General features: G+C 48.2%; 1 protein-coding gene across 3 annotated transcripts in view; it reads left to right on the forward strand.

Moving 5' to 3' along the window:
* Positions 1–23030, forward strand: part of Wscd2 (WSC domain sialate O sulfotransferase 2) — a 112286-nt gene that overhangs the window by 18375 nt on the left and 70881 nt on the right. The window lies entirely within an intron of this gene.

Raw genomic sequence — 23030 nt, forward strand, 5'->3', positions numbered from 1 at the left:
CCAGCTCTGGAAACTCACTCTTCTCCCTCCCATCTCAGGGCCTTTGCACATGCTCTGTCATCGGCCCAACATGCCTCCCTCTTTGCCTGGTTAATTACAACTTCCCCTTCAGGTCTAGAATGAAGCATTTCTTCTGAGTGCTCCTCGGGGGCTGCCTTGTGCTCACCAAGCTCCAAATCATTCCTCGGGGTTTATGACGGCAGCACTGGTGATGGTTTAAGTCACCTGTGTCACCTCTACAGGACTGCATGGGGGGTCAGGGTACTGCTGTGTTGCGTTTAGCTCCCCTCTGAGGTCACAGTCCCAGCCTACCACACGTGACACAGAGGTTGTGGAGTTCATGGGTGAAGTTAAAAGGAGGCCTTGGGACATACACACATGCATTGCTGGCATGAGTGTGAATTGGTGCTGCTGCTTTGAAAACCCAACAGAACTTTCTAACGTGGTGCAGCGTGCCCCCTGTGGCCCAATGTTGAGCTGTACCCTGAATAGCAATGACTACGTTCTGTTTTCTTCTGTTGTTTCTGTAATATCCACAATGGCGAAAGCCAGAAACAACCCAAATGTCCATTATGGCAGAACAGACAAGCAAAGCTCGGTTTAGACCTACACAGGAATAGTCTGCAGCAGTGGCAGTGAACCACCCAGCCTACAGCTGCATGCCACAGAAAGGATGCATCATGCAAAAACAATGCCAGCAAAAAGCCAGACAGAGTCACATGCTGCGTAATTCTTGTTATAAGAAGAAAGCTAAACTACAGTGTCTTGGAGGCATGCATGCTTAGTGAAAATATTATAAAGAAAACTAAGGAAAAATGACCATGATAGTCAGAAGGTAATTAGCTTGTGTGGGGAAGAAGGATAGGTGTTGAGCAGAGGGGTACAGAAGGAGCTTCGGGGTGCCGGCAGTGTGGACTCTTGCCCTGGATGGTGGTCACACGGTGTGCATCCATCGTGCAAGAATTCACCCAGTTGTACCTTTCTGTCTTATATGTATGTGGGTCATGATTCCCATGAAAAAGTCCCCTGTGTCCCTCCAGATAATGACCTCTGGGGAACCCCACCTGGGCCATTGTCGCTTAGGCCTCATGCACAGAAATCATCCTTTGACTTCCTGTTTTCAACCACCTTATTCTTTAGCTTCAGTGCCACAGGTCCTGGTGTGGGGTGTGTCCCCCTCGGTCCCTAAGGGCCCTCAGGGGTCCAAAGTCCCATGTGCGAAAACAAGTTGAGTGTCTTTTCTCCTGGCACAAGGGCCACCTGCCCAGAGGTGAGAGGGTCCCTTCTCCGGACGGTGATAAGGCTGGATTTGATTGCCCCAGAAAAACATAAGAGTAAAAAAGGAAAATAGGAAAAAAAGAGAAAAATAAAACCTGAGACGCTCGGTCTAGGCCCTGGTTTTCAGGGCACTGACAGACAGGGAGATAAGGCGGCTCAGGGAGGGTCAGGTGACAGTGTGGGGCAGGGTTGGAATGAGGACACAGGTCCCCAGGGCCCGGGGAGCTGGTGTCCAGGGCCAGGAGGCCTCGGTGTCTGCACTTGCCGTCCATCCCGGTGGTTTTCCCAGGTCCCGGAGTCCCTTTCTGCAGATGGGAGGCGGGGTCTGGGCTCTGCTCTTGAACCCGGCCCAGCTGGAGAGTGGACGCTCTCATTTCTGCAGGTCTTTGAAGCTTGAATGGGGCTGGATGGGGTTGGAGTCTTAAAGGGTTCCCAGAAGTCGACCTGATGGTTTTGGATTCTGTAGCCACTGAGGATGAACTTAATTCATCCGTCCATTTAAGAAACATGTCTCCGTGTTTTGCCTTTCTCAGAACAGGTGTGAATCGAGTTTATTTTGGGCTAGGCTCTGTCAAACCTCAAATATGATCATAGCTGCCACCTGATTTGGGTTTGCCCTGCGTGTCTTGCCTTAGCACTGAAAACCCAGAGGTCTTCGGAAACCCCAGTCCTGGGCAGACCCTGGAATGGTGAGCTGCTGCCCTGCTGCCACCCTCTCGGAGCTCACAGCCTGGGGAGGGAGCCAGGAAGTCCCATGCCATCGTGTCAGCAGTCACTTCCCTGGAGGAAGCCCCGGGGAGGCCCCTCTCCTAGATGATGGGTGCCAGGAGACCTCCTGGAGGAAGAGGCATCTGAACGGAGCCCTTTGAGAGGAAGAGGATCAGGCAAAGGTGCGGGTGGTTTGGGGAGCAGGGTAGCGTTGGAGGCAAGGGGACCCAGAGGGGTTGTGTCGTGACAAGCCTGGGGCTCACAGTGGGCACCACCGCATTGAAGAGGAGTGGGGGAAGGAGTTTCCAGTTAGCCTGCCCTGGCTGCGGGGTGCAGAATAGAGGCAGGCTTGGCGGGGAGGGGAGGTGAAGAGCAGATCCTCCGTGGGTGGGACTGCTTTTCCTCCTCCTCGCTGAGCTGGCCGGAGCCCTTGCTGCTGTCTCTGGCCACTGTCTTCTTCCCTCCTACCCGCATAGGTCTTCAGGGAACCCAGCTCCTGCCCCCACTCTTCCCCATGCCTCTCATCACCTCCTAATGCCCTGCAGGAATGATTTCTTTATTCCATTTACGGTCTGTGTCTCCCTCTTAGGACAGGGCTTTGCAACCTTGGCATGATGGGCATTGTTGTTGGGTTTGTGGAGGGCACTGTAGGAGGTTTAACAGCATGGCTGGTCTCAACCCAAGAGATGCCCATAGCACTCACCACCTCGCCCCATTGTGACAATCAACAACCATCTCCAGACTTTGCCAAGTGGCCCGAAAGGGAGGAGGCTGGCAGCATCGCCTCCAGTGGAGAACTGCCTGCAGTGAGGCCTGGCTGCTAGTGACGCTCACTCCATGTTTGTTGAATGAATGAGTGAGTGAGTGTGGTTCGAGCTGGGGTAATGGCGATGGGGATGGTGAAGGAAAGGTTTGAGAAGTAAAGTAGTTAAGTGATAGGAGCAAACACTATGTAGAGCTACCATGGTGTTTATTATGGTGACAATGCCACCCGTTCCATTATCCTCCCCAGGGCTCAAATTCCTTTTATCCTATGGCAGAGGGCCCCACAGTAATGTGTGGTAGATCTAGGCTGGAGCCTGGTCTTGGGAAATAGGGTGCAGAATTACTGAGCTCTTGCTACTTGCCAGGCCTTGTATGTGGGTCACCTCATTGAAGCCTCCAACCATATCATGAGATGGCTACAATCAGCCTGTTTTTACAAATGGGACCTCTGAGGATCAGAGAGGTGGAGTGTTTTGCCCAGAGTCACACAGCCATGACTGGAGCCCTTTTGCTTGACTTCCAGGTAGGGGATAAAGGAGGCACAATCCATGGACCTCATCCCAAACTACCTTTCCTTTCCCTTTTGTCAGCCAGGAGAAATGATCAAAGGATTCCCACTGGTACCTTAATTATTGAAGGCTGCGCTTCAAAGCGACTTGGAGACACTGAAAAATTCACGAAGCCCCTGGCCTCATGAAACCTCAGGTCCTTAACCTCACTTTTCCAGGCCCCAGGTTGGGTGGGGACAGGGCGGGGACTGGGCTGGGGGTTACAGCACATGTGCTGCCAAGCTAGACATTAGCACAGCCCACACTTTCTCTGTAGAGAAATTCTCCTACGAGCCCACTTTGCAGATGAGGAAGGTGAGGTTCAGCCTTCTGCTCCCAGCTTTCCTGGAGAAGCAGATGGGGGCTCTTCGGAGGCCCAAGTCTTTTATGTACCTTTACATTTACCTTCTGTCTGGCCCAAGAGCTCATGCTCTGAACCACTGCACAACGACAGCAATAATGATAATAAAGGATTATTAACATGCTCTGGGCATGCGCTGTCTGAGGACGGTGCCATGGGTGCCCCCCTTTTAGCAATGGGAAACTGAGGCTCTGAAAGGAGAGCTGGTATACTTGGGGTAGGGCTATGGGTGGCAGAGCTGAAGTCTGAACCTGGCTTGGCCGATGCTGCCAAAGGCTGTGCTCTTTAGCACTCTGTGGTCCTTCCCCTCTGGCCAGGCTGATTTTCAGTAGTACTCAAAGGAACTTGTTTCCAGGTGGGGTAATGAGCTCCCCCGAAGGGAGGGGCTGCAGTGCTTTGGGAGCATCCAGGAAGGAGACTGTGTCTACTTTGGGGGTCAGAGGGTCATTCTGAAGAGGAGATGTGGCAGTGGGTGTGGGGATCGTGGGCATGGCTCAGCCAAGGAGTGCAGAATGCTGGTTCACCAGGGTAAGGGAGGCCTCAAGGATGTCTCCTGCAGAGGCAGGAGCAGGCCTGGCCAGGGCACAGGGACAGGAGGAGTAAAGCGGGAGAGGTGACCAGGGCCCTGAATGCAGTTGGAACTCTGCGCATGCTTGAGAATAGATCAGGATCCTCACTTTGGTCTTCCTTTGATGCTTCTCGGTGGCCCCATCCGGATGTGGAATCCAGACCAGGCACCAAGCCCAGTGTGAATGCCCTCGGGGGTCCTGTGTCATGGCTGGGAAGCACCTGGGTGGCCCTCTGTGTTGGCCCTGTTAAAGTTTAGATATAAAGGCCCCCCAAAAGGCTTGTGCTCAGAGGCGGGGCTTCAGAAAGGTGATTGGCTCATGAAGGCGAGATGCCCATCAGTGGGTTAATGCACCAATGAGTTCATAGCTGAATGAACACACTGCTGTGGGGCAGTGGGACAAATGAACACCCTTCGCCGCGCTTCTGAGCCCTGTGTGGAGTTTGTGGATTAGAGGTGGGCAAGCTAAGATCATCTGGACATGCTCTCATTTTATATTTGGGGAAATCGATACCTAGAGGGAAAGGGAAATGCCCAAGGTGCACATTAAGAATCAAAGTCAAGATTAGGATCTAGGCCCAACTCTGCCCTGTCCCTCCTTCGGGCAGTCCTTCAGGCACCTCCCAGAATGGCTTGTGCACAGAAGCACCACATAAATATTTATGAGCCTCACGCCCCCTGGGGACTCCATTGAGGCCACTCCCTGGGACTGATCTAGTTCCCTCTCTTATCTCAGAGTTTTCAGAGATGAAAACCTACTCCACAGGGTAATGGGCAATTAAGTGTTCCCTTTGGCAAGATAACACTTCTCATCTCTTTCTAGAATGTGTTTGCCTGCCCTGAGGTCAAACCAGTTCTTACCAACAATTCTCTTCACTCTCTCCCGCCCACCTCCTCAGAGATAAGAAGGCCGTGGATCCCCTTGCAGGCAGGTGCCTCGGCCCTTCTGGATCCATCTCAAGGGTTTGGGGACTAGTCAGTTACTCTCGCAATGAGGGCATTTAGTGGGACTCTCCCCAAGATCCCCTGGGGCACTCAGGAAACTGAGGAAGAGTTGAGAGGAGAAACAAAATCCAGCCCATTCTGAGCATGATGCCCTGCAAGGAGGCACAGCCAGCTCTCATTTCACAGATGTTTAGACAGTGCTTGTGCATGGCTCATTTTCCCTCTGGGTGGGCTGATAGGGGATGGTGGCCAAGGGAGGACAAAGTTAGAGCCCCACTCAGCCCAAGGCAAGGATCCAACCTGAGCAGGGCAGGAGCCAGGAGAACAAGGGCTCTGTGTGCTGTGTGCACAGGGGCATGAGCACTGGGCTCCCACAGGCTCCAGCCAGGCGCTGGCCACAGTCAGAAATCCGTGATGTGGCCAGAGAAGAGTGTGCCAGGGAGGCACTGGTGCCATGGCACGGAGCCCCGGACAGAATGTTCTCCTGGTGAGCCACGTTCAGGATGATGATAAATTCCCTGCTTGGTGACAGAGCCTGCTCTAGGATAAAGGTGACACCTAGGAATTAGCCAGTCCTAACCCAGAAGCCCAAAGGGAGAGCTGGGGTTTTCTTCTTTAGAAATGCAGTAGAGAAACTCAATTCAAATGCTTTGGGGGGCCAGGCAAGTGATACAAGGTGGGTTTGTTGTAGACCTTAGCAATGTGGGGAGCTTGTGCTACAACAGAAGGCTGTTTTCCAAAGCCCATGGGTGTGGTAGGTTTAGGTCACAGCTCCAGAACATGCTAGCTGAGGGATCTCAGAAAAGTAATTTAATCTCTGTGCCTCAGTTTTCCTATACATAAAATTGAATTGTACTGGTACTTACCTTGTAGAATTGTTCTGAGGATCAAAGGAATCAATACTGAAAGTACTCAAAACTATGTTGGCTGAATTTATCTTTCATGAGAAGCAAGAATTCATCATTAAGTATTACCAATGAAGTCAAGTAAAGTAAATTAATAAAACCTGTCCCCTGGCTCTGTGCGGGCCACAGCCTGCGAGCCACCTGACAAGCTCTGGCCCAGGCTTGTAGGCCGATTTGGGTTCCAGCACTGGGTTTGCCCCTTCCTGGCTCTAGACCTTGCACAGGTGATAACTTGTCTGTGGTATGTTTGTATCATCTGTGGTACCCTAGGGATCTTGCCAGGAGATGCAAGTTCACGGACAACTTGGGGAAATAAGCGGGGACGGTACAGCACCCAGAGTTAGCAATGATGAGTTGCTGTTACCACCCACAGGCCTGAAAGGCAAAGAGCAGGAGCCTGGAGAAAGTGGCTGTGTGTAGGGGGTCACCTGCAGCTCCATTTTCCATGGCGGAGGGGCTCAGTCAACCCTGGTGGCCCTGCAGCAAGGGGGAGTTGGGAGGGGAAATGGATATGCTGACCAGGCTCACCCACCTCCCCGGTTCCTCCTGGTGCCCCCCATTGGCCAAGCCCATGTGGCAGAGAAGGGAGCAGAAAGCCCATTGGTGTGATTTGCATAGACCACCTAGCAGACAGCAGGGCAGAGGAGGAGCAGAGGGGATCTGGACAATAGCTGTGGAGCTGAGTAACAAGGACCTATGTCCATGATGCTGGGTGGCTTTCTCAGTCTAGGTTAAGCGTGATGTTTGCTGTATGGTTGCAGCAATAAATTGAAGATATTTTCATTGTTAATGGAGCAGGGAGGCCAGAACACTGAGAAGGGTGTGGGGCCCCTCCGAGTGTCCCAAGTGGTCAGTGCCCCTGTAGAGATGTTGATGGGTCTGTTGGTTTCCTATCCTATCCCTGCTCTGATGTCACTACAAAGTTGATGGCTAAACACGTTTATTCTGGAGGCCAAAAGTCCAAATCAGGTCTTGCTGGGCTGAGCCAAAATCAAGGTATAACAGGACTGAAATCCTTCAGTCTGTAGGAGAAAATTGGCTTCTTGTTTTTTTAGCTTCTAGAAGCTGACCAGGTTTTTTGGTTTGTGACTGTCTTCCATCTCAAATCCAGCAGTGGCATTTTGTTAGTCACTTTCCTGTCACTGGGACAAAATACTCAACCCCAACAACTTATAGGGGGAGAAGTTTATTTGGCTCATAGTTACCAGTGGGTTCAGTCCATGGCTGCCTGGCTCCAAGGCAGAAACAGCATGGTAGAAGGACCTGGTGGAGGACAGCTGCTCACCACATGGCAGCCAGGAAGCAGAGAAGGAGGGAGGAGCTGGGGACAAGAATACACCCTTCCAGGTGATGGCCCAGTGACCCACCTCCAACCAGGCCCCACCTAGAAGGCCATGAACTCGTCATGGATTAATCCACTGATGAATATAGCACCCCTCCCCCCATGATCCAAACACTTTCTAAAAGCCCCACCTCCGAACACACAGCTTTGGGGGACCATTCTAGATCTAAACCATAGCAAGCACCACCTCTGCTGGTCATCACATCTCTGACTCTGACCTTCTTGTCTCCTTCTTTCCCTTATGAAGACTTTTGTGATGACATCATACCCACTAGATAATCCAGGTTAACGCCCCCATCTTGAGGCCTTCAATTCAACCATATCTGCTGAAACCCTTTTGCATGCCAAGTGACAGGATCAAGGGATTAGAATGTTGACATTTGGTCGGGGGCATTATTCTCCCACCATAAAGAGGTTCTAGGAAGCTCCCCAGAGGGAACATACCTTCCCAGAGTAGTGCTCAAGAGTCCAGACTCCCCTCCACTGGCATCTTTTGTTCAGATTAATGATGTTCCCAAACTCTAGCACTTCTTGATCTGCCTTTGAGAATTTCCCCAGAGCTGCATGTTTTTCTTTAAATGGATCTTAAATCAACTCACCACTTCATTCAGCTGCTTCTCAGTGAGGATGCATGAGAAATCTAGATTTGAGGTTTCCTTATAATGTTTTTAACGATCTCCATTAAATTAAGTGTAGAATCACTGACATTTTAGGGAAAGTAGAAGTGTGCATGTGTACTGCCAACAAGGAGCATGAGAAAGTGGCAGAAAACTTAACGGTGGGTATATGGGCTCTGTGAGCCAGTCACAATTGCGTTCAAATCCCAGTTCTACCTCTGATAAACTGTGTGACCTTGGGCAGCTTACCTCACCTGTCTGAGCCTCAGTGTTCTCAGCTATGTGACAGGATAATAGTAGCACCTACTGCAGAAGTTTGTGGTTGAGATTTAAGTGAGATAATTCATGCAAAGTACATATAGCTCAGGTCCTTGGTGCAGAGTGTTCCATAAATTTTAACAATTACAAATACTGTTATTGCTATCAAGTTGCCTCCCACATTGCCTGATAAGACTCCTTGCCTCACTGAGGCTATTCAGGAGATGTAGGAAATTGCTGCAGACTCCATGTTTAAAGTGACATGTTGATTTCTCTTTAAAATATACATTGGAATCCCCCTATACTGTGCCCATCCGCATGTGTGTGTGTGTAAGCGTGCACACACACACACACTGTTCTGCATCAACATACCATCTGCTGCAATTCAAATATTGTTCAAATGTCTGATTTTGAAAGTGTTTTGAGAGGTTTCCTACATGCTCGCCAAAACTTAAAGCTTTCACGTGAGCAGAAAATAGATTTTTTAAATTTGGCTTTGCATTGTGTGCTAGATTGTCAGATGGAGAGAAAAGGCAGGCAGAGGAGTTGATTCATCGCACAGAGGAGGAGGAGCCTGTGCTGTGTGTCACCTCCCAGCCCTGCCACTTCCCAACAGGAACCCCAAGCCAGCCATTTAGCATCCCTGAGCATTTGCCTCCTCTGTGTGACAGGTTAGCCCGAGAGGGGAGCTCAGCACCAAAAGAGTGCCCAGCCAACTCTAGCTGTTAGAACCCTTTGTGGCAACACTTGGGAAGTGGCCAGCACATCAATGTTAATTTTCCCATAAATTCCGTCTAGTATTACTGAGACCTGTGGGTGGATTTTGGTTGAATTTGAGGACAGCCTTTCTAAGAATGGGTTGAAAGCCAGCCCTTTCTCTATATTAAGGAGCCAGCACACTGAGGAGTCTGGTTTGACAGATTGCTAAATTCCGTGGAGGCGGACAGGTGTGGGTGGAAAGTATCATAGAATCCATTTAAGCCCCCAAATTCAGGTGTACCAGAAATATCAACTTTCTTAAATCCTTTTAAATTATGTTATATTCAACTTGGAATCTCTACTGAGTTGCATGAAATTTAGTTCTAGTCATTACTGGGGCTCCCTTCTCCCCAAGATGGGTGGCTACTGCCAAAGACTTACCTGTGCCCCTGGGTCCCAGCGAGCCCCATGTGCCCATCTCACAGGTGGCCCCCAAATCTAGAAGCCCTATCTTTTTGCTCTGAGCTTTGAGGAGGGAAACTGTGGGCCAGTTGGTATTTCTGGCACCAAGCGTCCAGCTGTTCTCATGGGCACTCCCAGGACTTGTCACTTGCTGACCTCTGACCTCTCCCTGGGATGCCCCCTGGGCTCATCCATAAGCTTTCAACAGTATCCACGATCAGAGTGAACACGGCTGGAGGTGATTCACTTTGGCTTGCTGGTACATGTGTTCATTTGCTTTTTGTTTGTTGTAATAGGCTTTATTTGAGGGGAACAGTTTTCAGTTTTCAGAAAAATTGAACAGAGAGTACAGAGAGTTCTTGTACGCCCTTGTAGTCCCCCCATTTCCTCAGCTTCCCCTGTTATTAACATCTCGAATAAGTGGGTGACATTTGGTACATTCAGTGAACGCATATCAATACATTATTATTACTGACTTCCGTGGTTTACATTAGGGTTCAGTCCGTGTTGCACAGGCTATGGGGGCTGATGATGTAGTCTTTTTATTTTTTCTTTTCAGTGTTGGGGAGGGGACCCAGGGCCTGGTGCCTGCTAGGTAAGTGCTCTACCACAGAGCTACATCCCACCCCTGACAAATGCATCATGACATGTATCCCCCATTACAGCCTCCTGGAGACTAGATTCACTGCCCCTAATCCTCTGTGCTCCCCCACTCATTCCTCCCTCCCTCCCTCCCTCCCCACCAAGGCTCTGGCAACCACTGATTTTTTTTTTTTTTACCATCTCAATAGTTTTACTTTTTCTGTAGTTTTAAAAATTAATTTTGCTCTTAAGATTTAAAAAGTGGATTATTTTATATAAATATCCAGATGTCCAAGATCTCTTGAAAAATAGAGATATCCCAGGCCCCTCTGGGCTGAGGTAAGAGGAGTTGGCTCTTCTGCTCTTTCTTCCTCATCCCCGTCTGTGTGTTCCTCATCCTTCCATGGCCCCTGTAGGCATTGGGGTTTGTGACCAGGCCTGGCCTCCTTCAAAGACTAAGACGGCCTTTGTCTCATGGGCTGCTGCTGTTTTCCTGCCCTGCAAACGTGTCCCCGAGGGCAAGTGTCACAACAAGCTGGGCCACCTGCTCAAATAGGAAGAGAGACACATAGTAGGGACAGGAAATGCAAACAAATTTCCCTGTGACTGGAGGGAGGATCCTCCAAAGCCCCTTAAACACCAGCTCCGCAGCTGTGTGAGGCTGGCCTGGGGTCAGCCAGCATCCTGCACTGGGTTATGGTGCTTCTGTTCTCTGCATGGCCATTGCCTGCTGGTCACCGGAGGCTGTGAGCCCGGGCCTGGGCTACGCACAAAGTCTCCGCTGGCCACTACAGCTCTGGGTCAATAATTCATGAGACTTTTGCAATTCATCCGACTCACCCACTTTCTGGAACAAGTCAGAGAACTGGACACCCAGAGATTAAATTGCCCCTGGAGTGGCACGGGGAAGGGGAGTGGCTGCCCAGGAGCCAGTGGGAGGCTCAGGGGTGCACATGCTGCTGAGGCGCAGCCAGGAAGGAGGCCCTTTAATTTGGCTGCAGGGTTTTACCAGAGAAGAACCTGAGTCCTTAAGCAGTGATACACCACATGACATGCCTGTGTCCCCATTCTCCCCGCCTTGACAAGGCCCTGGATGGCCCAGTGCCTGCCCCTTCTTTGCCGTGTGGTATTGGGCAAGTGGCTTTGTTTCCCCGAGTCTCCATTTCCATCTCTGGCAAAGGGAGGTGGCAATAATGTCTGACTCATCATAGAGCAAACAGGACTGTCTGTCCCTGGGCTGCCAGGTCTCATTTCTCAGCCCTGCATCTCTCTGTCCAAGTCATCATGCTCAAGTCCTCCCTGTCCTTCATGTGCCAGAGCCATGAAATCCCCAAATATTTACTGGGTACCTACAAGAAACGATCAAAACCCAATGTTTAAATTTTAAAAGTCATTACAGTAAAAATTACACCTTGTCATTAATCCCCCTCAAAATACCCACTCCTTACTTCAAACACATTTATCCCATCTTTCTTGCCACCTTCTGAAGCAGTTCTGGAAGTCTTCTCTCATGATTGTCTTTAGTTGCTCTGTTGTGGCTGCCTTGAGCAAAGAATTTACTTTTCAAGGTCATTTTGACCCTGGAGAAGAGCTAGAAATTCTGCTTTGCCAAATCCTTTGAATAAGAAAGGTGAGAACACACCATAATGATTTTACAAGACTGTCTTCCTGTTGGATGGCACTAGGCCGCAGCATTCGGTGTATTTTTATCACCTCTCATAAAGACACCCACAAAAGAGGACTTCCAGAACTGCTTCAGAAGTGGCAAGAACAGTGGGAAAAGTGTATTCAAACTGAAGGGGAGTGTTTGGAGGGGGATTAATGGTAATGTGTCTTTCACTGTATTACTTTCTAAATTTAAACACAGCCTATAGTTTTTGTTAAGTCCCTTACGATGTGCCAGCTGCTGGAGATGTAGCAGTGGACAGGATGGACCCCATCCCTGCCCTCATGAAACCAACATCTCATCATTATGTCCCTTGTGTTCGATGCCTACACCCTCACCCCCAGCCATCCAGGCCACCTCTGTCTCTCACCTGGGTTCTGTAGCATCCCCCACCTGCAGTCAAAGTTCTTCCTGCAACACAGGCCCACATGTGAGACACCTTCTGCAACTCCCACAGCCCTAGAGTATGTCAGCCCCACCCACCAGGCTCTGGTCGGTGTGGTCTCTTATGCTGTCTCTGAAACTGATCTAGCTTTTCTCACCTCTGGACATTTGCCCTTGCTGTTTGGTCACCTGGCATCCTGATCTCCATAGGACATTGTCTTCTTCTCAGGTGTCACTCTGGACTCCTGGATCTCCAACCAGTCCCCTTTAGCCCTCTCTACCTCCCCGTCCCAGCCCTGATGGTGACGATAGCCAATGTATATACTGGGCTCTCTGGGTACCAGACTCTCCTCTAAGCCTCTTGGTTCTGTTAGCTCATTTTGATCTGAAAACTGTGAGGTAGGGCTTACTGCTTAGGTCCATTTACAATGAGAGAACCAAGGCCCAGGCAGCACAGTGGCTAAAAGTTGAACCGTAGTAGAGTTGCTTCTGGCCAATCAGGATCAATCGGGATCAATCAGGAGCCCCATGAAGGCAGGGAGGCTACTTTGCTCATCTCTGCTTCCCCAGTAGACAGGGCCTGGCACATAGTAAGTGCTTAACAAACTCATTGAATGATGAGTGATTGTCTTGCTGAGCAAATAAGTTAGTAGTTACAAAAGCCCTGCTTGAACTTCTTGGGGTTGTCTGAACTGGGGATTCTTACTGTTCCTCTTTGACTAGCGCTTGGTTCTGCCTGGAGAGGAATCAGTCTCCCTGCCGCAGAGAGCCCCTGGCACTTTGAAGCATCTGTCATTGGGAACACAGATGTGGGAGGCAGGTCTGGCCATTGCTTGCTTTTCTCTGATCTGACCTTTTCTCCAATGCAGACTGCCTCTGTTGAAAAACAGGTTCTAAGGATTCTGTTTCCTTGAATTCATGGGATATTTCTCGCTTCAGGGGCCTCTGGGGTGAGATAAAGAGATACAGGGACCCAGGTCCCTGCCGGGTCCCCAGTGAATATATCAGACATGATACAGCAACATGAGAGCCACAGCTTGTTTATTCCAGCTTCATAGTTAATTTAGGAGTTTGGCTTGATAAGGGGTTCAGGCTGCTTGGCCCTCAGTATCCTGTGAGTGAGATCACTGACTGTTAGCTTCTTTGAAGACCCAAGGTGAAAGTCAGCAGTGCCTGTAACTTCTGTGGGAGGTGGCTGCTGGAATGGACTGGCTCTAAGTCACATTGCAGAGTGGAGGACTGGCTTGGAACTCTGTCCTGGTTCTCTGCAGTTAGATATGGAGTGATGTGTGACATGACATGACATGATGTGACATGCAGCTATCACATGGCATGCTAGTGGTGTGCTATAATGTGGTGTGGCATGGTGTATGACTTAGTTACTTTTCTTGTGGCTGAGACAAAATATCTGACACCCAGAGTTAAAGGAAGAAAAATTTATTTTGTCTCACAGTTTGTAGAGGTTTCGGTCCATAGTTGGCTGACTGTAAGGCAGGGCAGCATGGCAGAGGGGCATCACAGAGGAGAAACAGTCCATGGCAGGGTAGGCAGGAGGCAGCAAAGCAGCAAGCAGCCTGCAGCCTGCTTTCCATCTTTCCCTTTTATTCTGTTTGGGTTTCAGGCCTAATGGTTCGTGCCACCCACACCTAGGGTGGGGCTTCCCATTATCCACAACCAGAACTATGCTAAACTAATTTAGTTACCACATACTCTTGATTCCAGTATCATACACCAATGATCAAGCGACCTCTCCAAAGCCCCATCTATTGACACATGTGGCTTTGGGGGTGGGGAATCTAGATATATGCCATAACAGTGTATGACATATGTTTTGATATGGTATGACATGATCTGTAGTACGATACAGATCCTCCTCAACTTACAATGGGGTCACATCCTGATAAACCCACTATGAGTTGAAAAATCCATACTTTCAAAATACATTTAATATGACTAAACTTTAATCATGAACTCATGTTTGTTTCTCACCACTCAAGACAACCAATGACTTGGACAAGCCAGTGGGGCCAGGAAAAAGACTTCTTTGGGAAGCTAGAAAACCTAGAAGATGAAGCTGTTGCCAACAAAGAGCACCTCACCTGGGGGGCACAGGCTCAAGGCCTCTGCAGCAGCTATGGGGTGGCCTATCAGATAGGCATTCCCAGGCCGATTCCAGATTCCAGGGCCATGACAAATGTCAGTGGTCTGCTTCTCTTACACACTCACTACAGTTACTCCTAGGTTACCAGAGGTTCTCGGTTTTATAAACCTAAAGAAAAGTTACTGATGAGAAAGTCTTATGACTCATGGCCTTTTAGTTTCTTTGCCCAGAAATAGTTAATTACTAGGATAAAAAAGGGTGTCTTTTCCTCCTGAGAACAGGGGAAGATAGCAAAAGGCTATTTTCTTTGGAAGACAGGGGGATATAACATTTGTTGGGGGACAGTTTTTAACCCATTGGGTGGCTTCAGTCAGAGGTATCATCTACAGCAAAGCCCACAGCAAAGCTAGTGGGAGACAAAGTATTGCTAAGCTCTGGGACTTCCAAAATTAGTGATTGGTTTTTACAATCAACGGAGAGCAAGTGAAACTACAGGATTGATTTAGGTTTTTCCCTGGCAACAAGACTACAGAACGTTGCAACTTAGCAACACAGCACACTGTAGAGTGTGGTTCTTCCTCGTGATGGTGGGGAGCAGGGGAGGCTGTGCTCACTGCCACTGCCCGGCATCAAGAAGCTTCACCACGCTGAGAACGATCAGAGATCAAACCCGAAATACGAAATGAATGGGTATCACTTTCACACCATTGTAGAGTCAGAAACCCCTGAGCAGAAGTTGGTGACTGTGTCATACTCTGTCCACTGCACTGTGCGGTAAACTCAGGATTTTACAGAGCAGATGAGTGAAATGGTCAAGAGCACAAAGTGGGGAGGCAGATGCCTGGATTCATGCCCCAGCTGGGCTGCAGGTTGGCTGTGCACCCCTCGGGTTTGCTCCAGTACCTTGCTGAGCCTCCATTTCTGGATTGGTAAAGTAGCAATAATAACAGGGCCCACTGGGCATGGTGGGATTGCTCCTGTAATTCTGGTTATTCAGGAGGCTGAAGCAGGAAGATCCTATGTTTGAGGCCATTCTGGGATACTTGGTGAGACTTTGTCTCAAATTTTAAAAAATATATACATATATGAAGGGATGGGGAGAAAGCGAGAGGAGAGAGAGAGAGAGAGATAAAAAGCATGCACAAGGAGACAGTAGGGTGACTGGAGTTTGAAATTGTGCGACCTGATGTTCAAATTTTGGTGTCACTACCACACATACGCTATCTGTGGCTTCACATGAGTTTTCACCCTCTGAATCGATGTATTCATCTGTGACATAGAAATGTTAATCCAGTCTTCCCTGCAGAGCTACTGTAGGAAAATGAAATGATGCCTTTAAAGGCTATAATAATAGGCAATTCATATGTTATCCTAACCTCTAGGACTCAGAACATGGCCTTATTTGGAAATAGGGTCATTGCAGATGTCATGGATTAGATTAGCATGAAGTCACGGTGGAACGTGGAAGGCCCCACTGCAGTATGATGAGTGTCTTTATAGACAGGGAGGTGTGGACTCACACTGTGCACAGGGGAACAACATGTGAGGATGCAGGCAGACACAGAAATGATGCTTCTTCAAAGCAAGGAGCACTAGAGTTTGCTCTCAGCCCACCAGAAGCTGGGGGAGAGGCACAGAGCTGATCTTCCCCACAGTCCTTCACGGGAACCCTTGCTCTCAGACTTCCAGCCTCCAGGACTGTGACACTGTACCTTTGTGTTGCTTAAGGCAGGTGGTATGCAGTACTTTGTTGGCAGCCAGTGAATTAAACAGCACAGGGACTTAGCACAGAGGCTGGCCCAGTGATTGCCCATTGCATGGCATTGTTGGCATTTTTACTATTTTTACTGTGTTTTTCCCTGTGATTCTTGGGTAGCTTGTGCTGGGTCTGGAATTGGCCAGACAATGTCTGGGCAATATCCTCTAACAAGCTAGACTGTGTGACAAGTTGCTTTCCCTCTCTGGGCCCTTGGTTCCCTTGCCTTTGAATTGAAAGTTCCACCTGCTGAGATGAATGAACAGGCCCCAGTGTGCAGAGTTCACCATGACTTCACAGTGCACTGCAGTCTTGAACCCTCACCATTGCCTTCTCCATGTTACATGTTACACTGATGCTCACAGAGGGTAAGTACCAGAGAGCAAAAGGCAGAGACAGAGTCAAATATGAGTGTCCATGGCTCACAGAGCTCTTGTGAGGCAGAGAGGCTCAAGGTTTTAGGATCTCTTCCAAGCCTGCAGGTGACACTGGGCAGATTACTGTCACCCCTTCCTCTGGGCTTCTCCAGCCTCTGTCTCTCTTGCAGGTACATATCATCCCCCAGCTCCTAGAATCTTGTCTGTTCTCTTGAGAGAGGTCACAAGCCCTGTCCTTCAGAAATCTGCATGGGAAATGGACTAGGGGATCTTCACCCCATGGAACCCACTTCCCACTCAGACAAAAGTGATGTCCCTGGTCCCCTGGGGCTCACAAAGCTTCTTTGTTCCACTGCATCAAGGCATCCTGCTTATGTATGAGCTGAATTTTGCTTCGAGGGAAAAGAATCTTTAAAGAGTGTTTGTGTCTCACCATCTATTTTCCCCAAAGTGCCAGAGAAGTTCCACCTTTGATAAACACCAAGCAGCCAGTGGAGAAACTGCCATCTGTCCTTATCCCCTGCTGGGTGCAGGAAGAGGGCTCAGGCCCAGCACCCTGAAAACACATGTGTTATCATCTTCTGAAGGGGCTGGAAGCATGATGGTCACTTTCCCCTCTCCAGGTGACTCTGTCCAGACCTGGGGCCCTCCAGGGATGTTGCTGAAGGATTCTGAAGTCAGGTAGACCTGCATAGCTGAGTGCCCGGCACTGAGCACATGGCCTTCCCTATCAGTATCATTCATTCATTAAGCATCGCTGATGCACAGGCTGTTTGTTCAGCTCTCACTGTGTGCCATTTTGGCTGCCTGATGCATCCCAGCTCGTATACCTTCCAGTGACCAAGAGGAAGGATAGCTACCCCCTTGTAGAGGCAGGAAAACTGAGAATTCAAGAGAGGCTGAATGGAGCCCCAAGGACATGAATTTAATAAGTTGTCTGAGCCTAGGCACATCTAACTGATCCCAAATCTGTGCTCTTTCAAGTCTCTGCTATCCTTCTCTCTGAGTGTTGTGGGTTGAATTATAGTCCCCATCCCACCAAAGCAGTCCATGTTCTAATTCCTGGAGCCTGTGGACGTGGTACCTTCCACATGTTAAGAGGGACTTTGTTTAAATGAAGGACTTTGAGATGAGAAGGTGATCCTGGAATATCCAAATGAGTTCTAGGTCACTGACAAGATCCTTAGTAGAAGGAAGCAGGGAGTCAGAATCAGTCTGAGGAGATGTGACCATGGACACAAGATGTGGAATGATGAGAAGAAGGGATCAGGAACCAAGGAATGTAGGCAGCTGTTAGAAGCTGAAAAGGCAAAGAAATGAATCTCCCGAAAGCCTGAAGCAGGAATTAGCATTGTGGAGCTTTGATTTGAGACTTTTGACCACCAGAACTATAATAAAATAATATTTGTAAGCCACCAAGTTTGTGGTAATTATAATATACTATACGGAGAAAAAAATAGGAAAAGATGCCAGAAGAATAAATGATTGTCCAGAGAATGAATGAGTGACACACAGTGATATTAACAATGGCCCGCTTCATATCCTAGAGGCTCACAGTGTTCTCCAGGGCCCAGGACCTATGTGGGAGAGGTTGGCATTACCATTAGAATCTGTAGTCCTTCATTTATTTCAGGTTCCTTCATATAGTGCTTCATTCATTGTTAAATCCCCAAATTTTATTCATGTTCATTGTAGTACTTCATTTATGTTCACTTGGTGCTCCATTTACATTCATATAGTACTTCATTTATTGTTAAATCATAAATCTTTTCTGGAAGTGGAGTAATTGAAAAAATTTTTTATTGTGATGTAGCTTACAGACAGCAAAGTTGAAAAATCAATGAATTTTTATAAGTGCATTGAACCATGGATACATCCTTAATGTGAAGATATAAAACATGATCATCCAGGCCGGGGATTTAGCTCAGTGGTTCCGCTGCCTGCCTTGCAAGGGCAAGGTCCTGAGTTCAATGCCTGGTACCAGAAAAAAAAACATGCTCACCTTTTATAACATTCCTTTGCATCACTTCGAATACTTATACCCCCATCACTGGAGAGTAATTTGCCTGACCTTGAACTTCATGTGAATGGAACCATGCTTTACCTTTGCTTTGGTGCTTGGCTTCCTTTGCTTGGTGTTTGTGAGATGTACCTACGCTGTTGCATGTATCAGTCCTGCCTTTTCAAATTGATTTATACCCATGCTCTTTTTGAATTTTAATTTATTTTTTGGTGGTTCTGGGAATTGAACTCAGGGCCTTTGCACTAATCTACACCCTTATCCGTATATTCTTTTTTTTTTTGAGGCAGCATCCCACTAAGTCTCTAAATTACCCAAGTTGAGGTCCATCTTGCAGTCCTCCTGCCTCCAGTTCCCAGAGTGATGGATTTAACCATGCCCAGCACCCACTCTCCTTCTTAAGGACATGTGGCCAGCTTCTCCCTCTTTGAGATCCTAATGAATAGAGCTACTAGGAGCATTCTGGTTCAAGTCTTGGGGTAGATATGTGTTCTCATTTCTATCAGATACACACCTGGGAGTGGAATTACAGGTTCATAAGGTAAGTGGATTTGGCTTTTGTGGACAAGCCCAATTTTCCAGCCTGGTCCTAAATCTAGGAAGGTCATCCTCGCCCACATCAGTCTTCTTTCCGAATGACCCATCTTCCGTCCTGCGCTGCACTACTGACCACATTTGGGAGACAAGGAGGCCAGGGGGTCCCTCATATCTTGGTCCAGGAGAGCCTTCTCTGAGCTGGCGGTTTCTGTAGAGATGGGATTTTGGAGAGGGTAGAGAAGGAAGGGGGACACATTCTTTCTGTGTTTGACCTTCCATTTCAAAGTTGATGAGGTAGAAGTTTGGGTTTCAGCTGAATGTGGGGTGAAGATACCTTCCAAACCTAAGTCATCAGCTTACCACTTCCATGATTTTCCCCACATTTGCTTATTTTTCTTGGAATTGATTTACTTTTTTGCTGAAAATTGCTTATTGGGGAGGTTAACTTACCTGCAAATATGAAATCAATATGCCTTTCCCTAAGTAGGGCTTAATCACGATAAACACTCAAAGTCCCAACAAGGAAGATTGATCCCAGCCACATGCCCTTCCTTGCCTGGGGCACTGATCCCTAGGTCTGTGTCTTGAACACATTAGCCAGCCTTAGGGAGGTGTTAAAGGTCTATCAGTCCCAAATTGAGACACCGCTTGATGTAATCAGAGAGACTGAAAGACATTTAAAAGCAAGTAATTTTTCGCTTTGAGATGGGAGATTATTTAATGCTGTAATCATCTTTTATGCCAAGAGGGCATCTGTACTCTGGGCAACACTGGTGTATTAAAAAAATCTTCTGACTGGGTATCAGATCTTTTCTTGAATGATCTACTAGCTCTGCAATATTGGATCAGTGACCTCACCTTTCTGAGCTTCAACTTCCTGATTTGTATAGTGAAATTGTCATAGCACCTATTTCTGAGGCCTATGAGACAGCCAAGAGATAATTGCTTTTGATGGGTTTGTGAATGGGTCATCTGATGAACCCTGTATCTAAAGACTGAAGTGGACATGGGAATGAACACACAGGACATTATGCTTCTGCTAGGGCTCCTCTCCCTAGGCAGAGTCATCTACCCTCCTGGGGAGTGTTTATTACTTTGGGATCCTGCCAAGGTTAAGTGCAGAAAATGGCCCTGGTTTATCATTTGCTCAAAGGCTGGGACATTTAATCAGAGCCTCTGGAGGGTAAGCAGGAGGTTCCCAGTACACCTGCTCCTGGGCTGCAGTGATGAGTTGGAAGAGGCAGATTCTCTAACAGACCCATCTGGGTCCTAGCCTTGTTCCAGTGTCTGCCTACTGTGTGTCCGGAGCACACCACTTCTCTTTAGGACTCAGTTTGCTCATGTGTAAATGGGAATATTCACTCCTACCTCATTAGATGGTAAGGAAGATAGCACGAGATGATGCACAAAACACAACAGCAGGGTATTTAACAGACAAACATAGCTATTACCATTGGGGGGAAGTCAGGGACTGTATTTAAATACTCTGAAGAGCTGAATGCCCCTCTTGAACTCATGATCATCCTAAATCTTCCTCTCAGAATGTCTCTCTCCCACTTGCCCCCCAGACTCCATTCCCTTCTTGCCTGTGCACCCCCCACAGGCCAGGCCATGTTTGTTCACAAGCCTGGGTAGGTGTTCTGTGGCAGCTCTGACTCAGGTAAAACTTTTTAGGCTGAAAGTATCTGAAACACAACTCAAATGGGCTTTCGAAAAGAGAATAATTTGTTTTGCTCACAGACACCAAAATCCACGTGTCTTGCTTAAGGTGTGACGTGATCTAGGCTCAGACAAACCCATTGGATATTAGTTTCTCTGCATTTCTAGCTTCCCCTAGGCTTCAGCTGCCCTAATGGTAGTAAGATGACCCCAGGAGCCCAACCTCACCTCTCCCTGATGTCCAAATCCGTAAGAAACAGGAATCTCTCTCTCCCAGCCAAATTGATTCTGATCAGATTGTCTACCTACTCCTAGATGAGTGAGGTAGGTGGCCCATACTGATTGGCTTAGGCCAAGCAGGACCTCTTTTTGGAACTGAATATGGGGTCAACCCTACTGAACCCCATTGGTTTGAGGAGATGTTGATTCTGCAGTGTATCAGTGTTGGAAGATGGAGGTAATGGGGAAAGGATGTTGGGGCTGTGGTCAACTAATGTTCCCATATCTTTCTCAGCCAAAGCAATAAGAGATTTCCCATTAGAAACCCAGCAGTGCAACAGGATTGAAAGAGAGTATGCATTTCTCTCTCTCAAGTCCATGCACATGTATACACCACACACACACACAAATACACACACACACCCCTCATTCCCAGTGCCATGTTGCCTGAAAATAACAAGATTGAAGGCACAGTGATGAGTGGGGCCATATCACATGGCACTAATTTTTTCTGGCATCTGTAGCAATTTCAGGCTCCCAGTTGAGGCCTGATTTGGCTTAGCTGGTTGGAGTGCTAGGCTCCTGAGGTCAAGGATAGAAAAAGGAGCAGAGCCCTGGGCCTGGAGGCAGAACCCCTGGATCCTGAGCACACTGTGTCACTGAGCTAGAGCCCTTGGACAAGGCGCTTTCCTCCCTGGGCCACTGTCTCTGTGTTGCTCCCAAATCCCCACCCTCCTGCCCCAACTCCTCCGTTAGGTCACCCTTCCCATCTCTGAGGCCTCAGCCTGACTCTCCATCCCCAAACGGCATGTGGTACCCCTGCGAGTGCTTCTGCAGCCACAGACTTTAGAGTTTAAATCCAAGCTTTCTGATGTACACCCTGAGTGTCTTTGGCCCAGTTTATTGACCTCAGGCCTCAGTTTCCTCATCTATCAAATGGAAATAATGCCACCAGTACCTATTTTGTGGATGATTGCAATAACTATGCTGGATGATTTCTGTATGTATTTAACTCAGGCCTGGGCTCAGTAAATGCTAGCTGGAAAATGATTCTGAGTCCAGGTGAAATCCCAAGCCAGTGAAATCAACCTTTCCCTCTCTCACTGTGTAAGATATATGGGGCTAGGGGTTTGTATCATTCTCTTCTACACCTCAATATCTAGCCTTGTGCCTGGCACGTAGCAGGTACTCAATAAAAACTGTTGAATAAATGTCCCAGTTCAGAGTATTCTAAGGCATCCCCAGCTCTGTTCATAGCATGGAACTGCATAAGTAGGTTGGCCGCAGGCCTCGTCAGGAAGATCAAATCTGAAAGGCCACTGTGAACTGTAAGGAGGAGGCTTCCTGTGTAGTAGATTTCAGTGGCACTAAATTCTCTCCTCTTCTTTGAAATCCTATTCTCTGCTCTCTCTAGTTCCACCCACCCAGAGTCTTGGGGAATACCCATGCTTCAATCCATTCCCACTGCCCGCCTCTGGCTTTAAAGAACTTGTTAGACGTGCAGCAAGTTGGAGCAAGACATGGCCAGGGGTGGAGGGGGGAAGAAGTCATGAAAGTGGCTCCTCCACGGTGGAGAAGACAGGTAGCTGAAGAGCACATTTGTGGTTTGCCCAGAGCTTGGCTTACAGAGACTGTGGACTTGCAGTATTGGTAGAATTGCCCTCTGTGGGAGCAGACCTAAGCATGATTACTCTCCTTGACAACCTCCCCAAGGGGTGGCCAAGAAGTGGAAGCTGGAGGCTGTACCCGCTCAGTCTCCTTGAGCTGGGAGCCTCCTCAGAACCTACAGCAGGCAGCTTGTTTCTCTTCCCCAAAGGCACTCTTGAAGCTGTGGACTGGCAGCTTTCTCTGGCCAACCAAAATATCCCAGGTGTACATGTGTGTGTGGGATATCTGTTTTCCAAATGGAAGCTGTCTTCCAGCCTTGCCTTTATTTGTGTGTGTTATTGGTTTGACTCAATACAGTTTATTGCTAAGTCAAGCTCCTCTGTACACAACATTATGCTTTGTACTCTCTATACACACTGGGAGGTAGAAAATAAGGATGACAATGATAATAACATCAATGATGATGGCAAAGGCAGTGCCCAGGCATCATGATGAGAATGATGTCAATGTCAGTGATGATGATTTTGCTGATGATGACATGTTGATAATATAACAAAAATCTACTGCCCTGCCATCTTCAAAGTGCTTTATTTATTTAATCCTCACAACCACCCATTGAGAAAGGAACCCCGGTTATTAAATCCATCACTTGCCAGTTATGTGAT

The sequence above is a fragment of the Heterocephalus glaber genome, unplaced genomic scaffold (assembly GCF_053883595.1).
Source record: "Heterocephalus glaber isolate CG9 unplaced genomic scaffold, H.glaber_assembly_v1.0 deba00001687, whole genome shotgun sequence".
NCBI lineage: Eukaryota > Metazoa > Chordata > Mammalia > Rodentia > Bathyergidae > Heterocephalus > Heterocephalus glaber.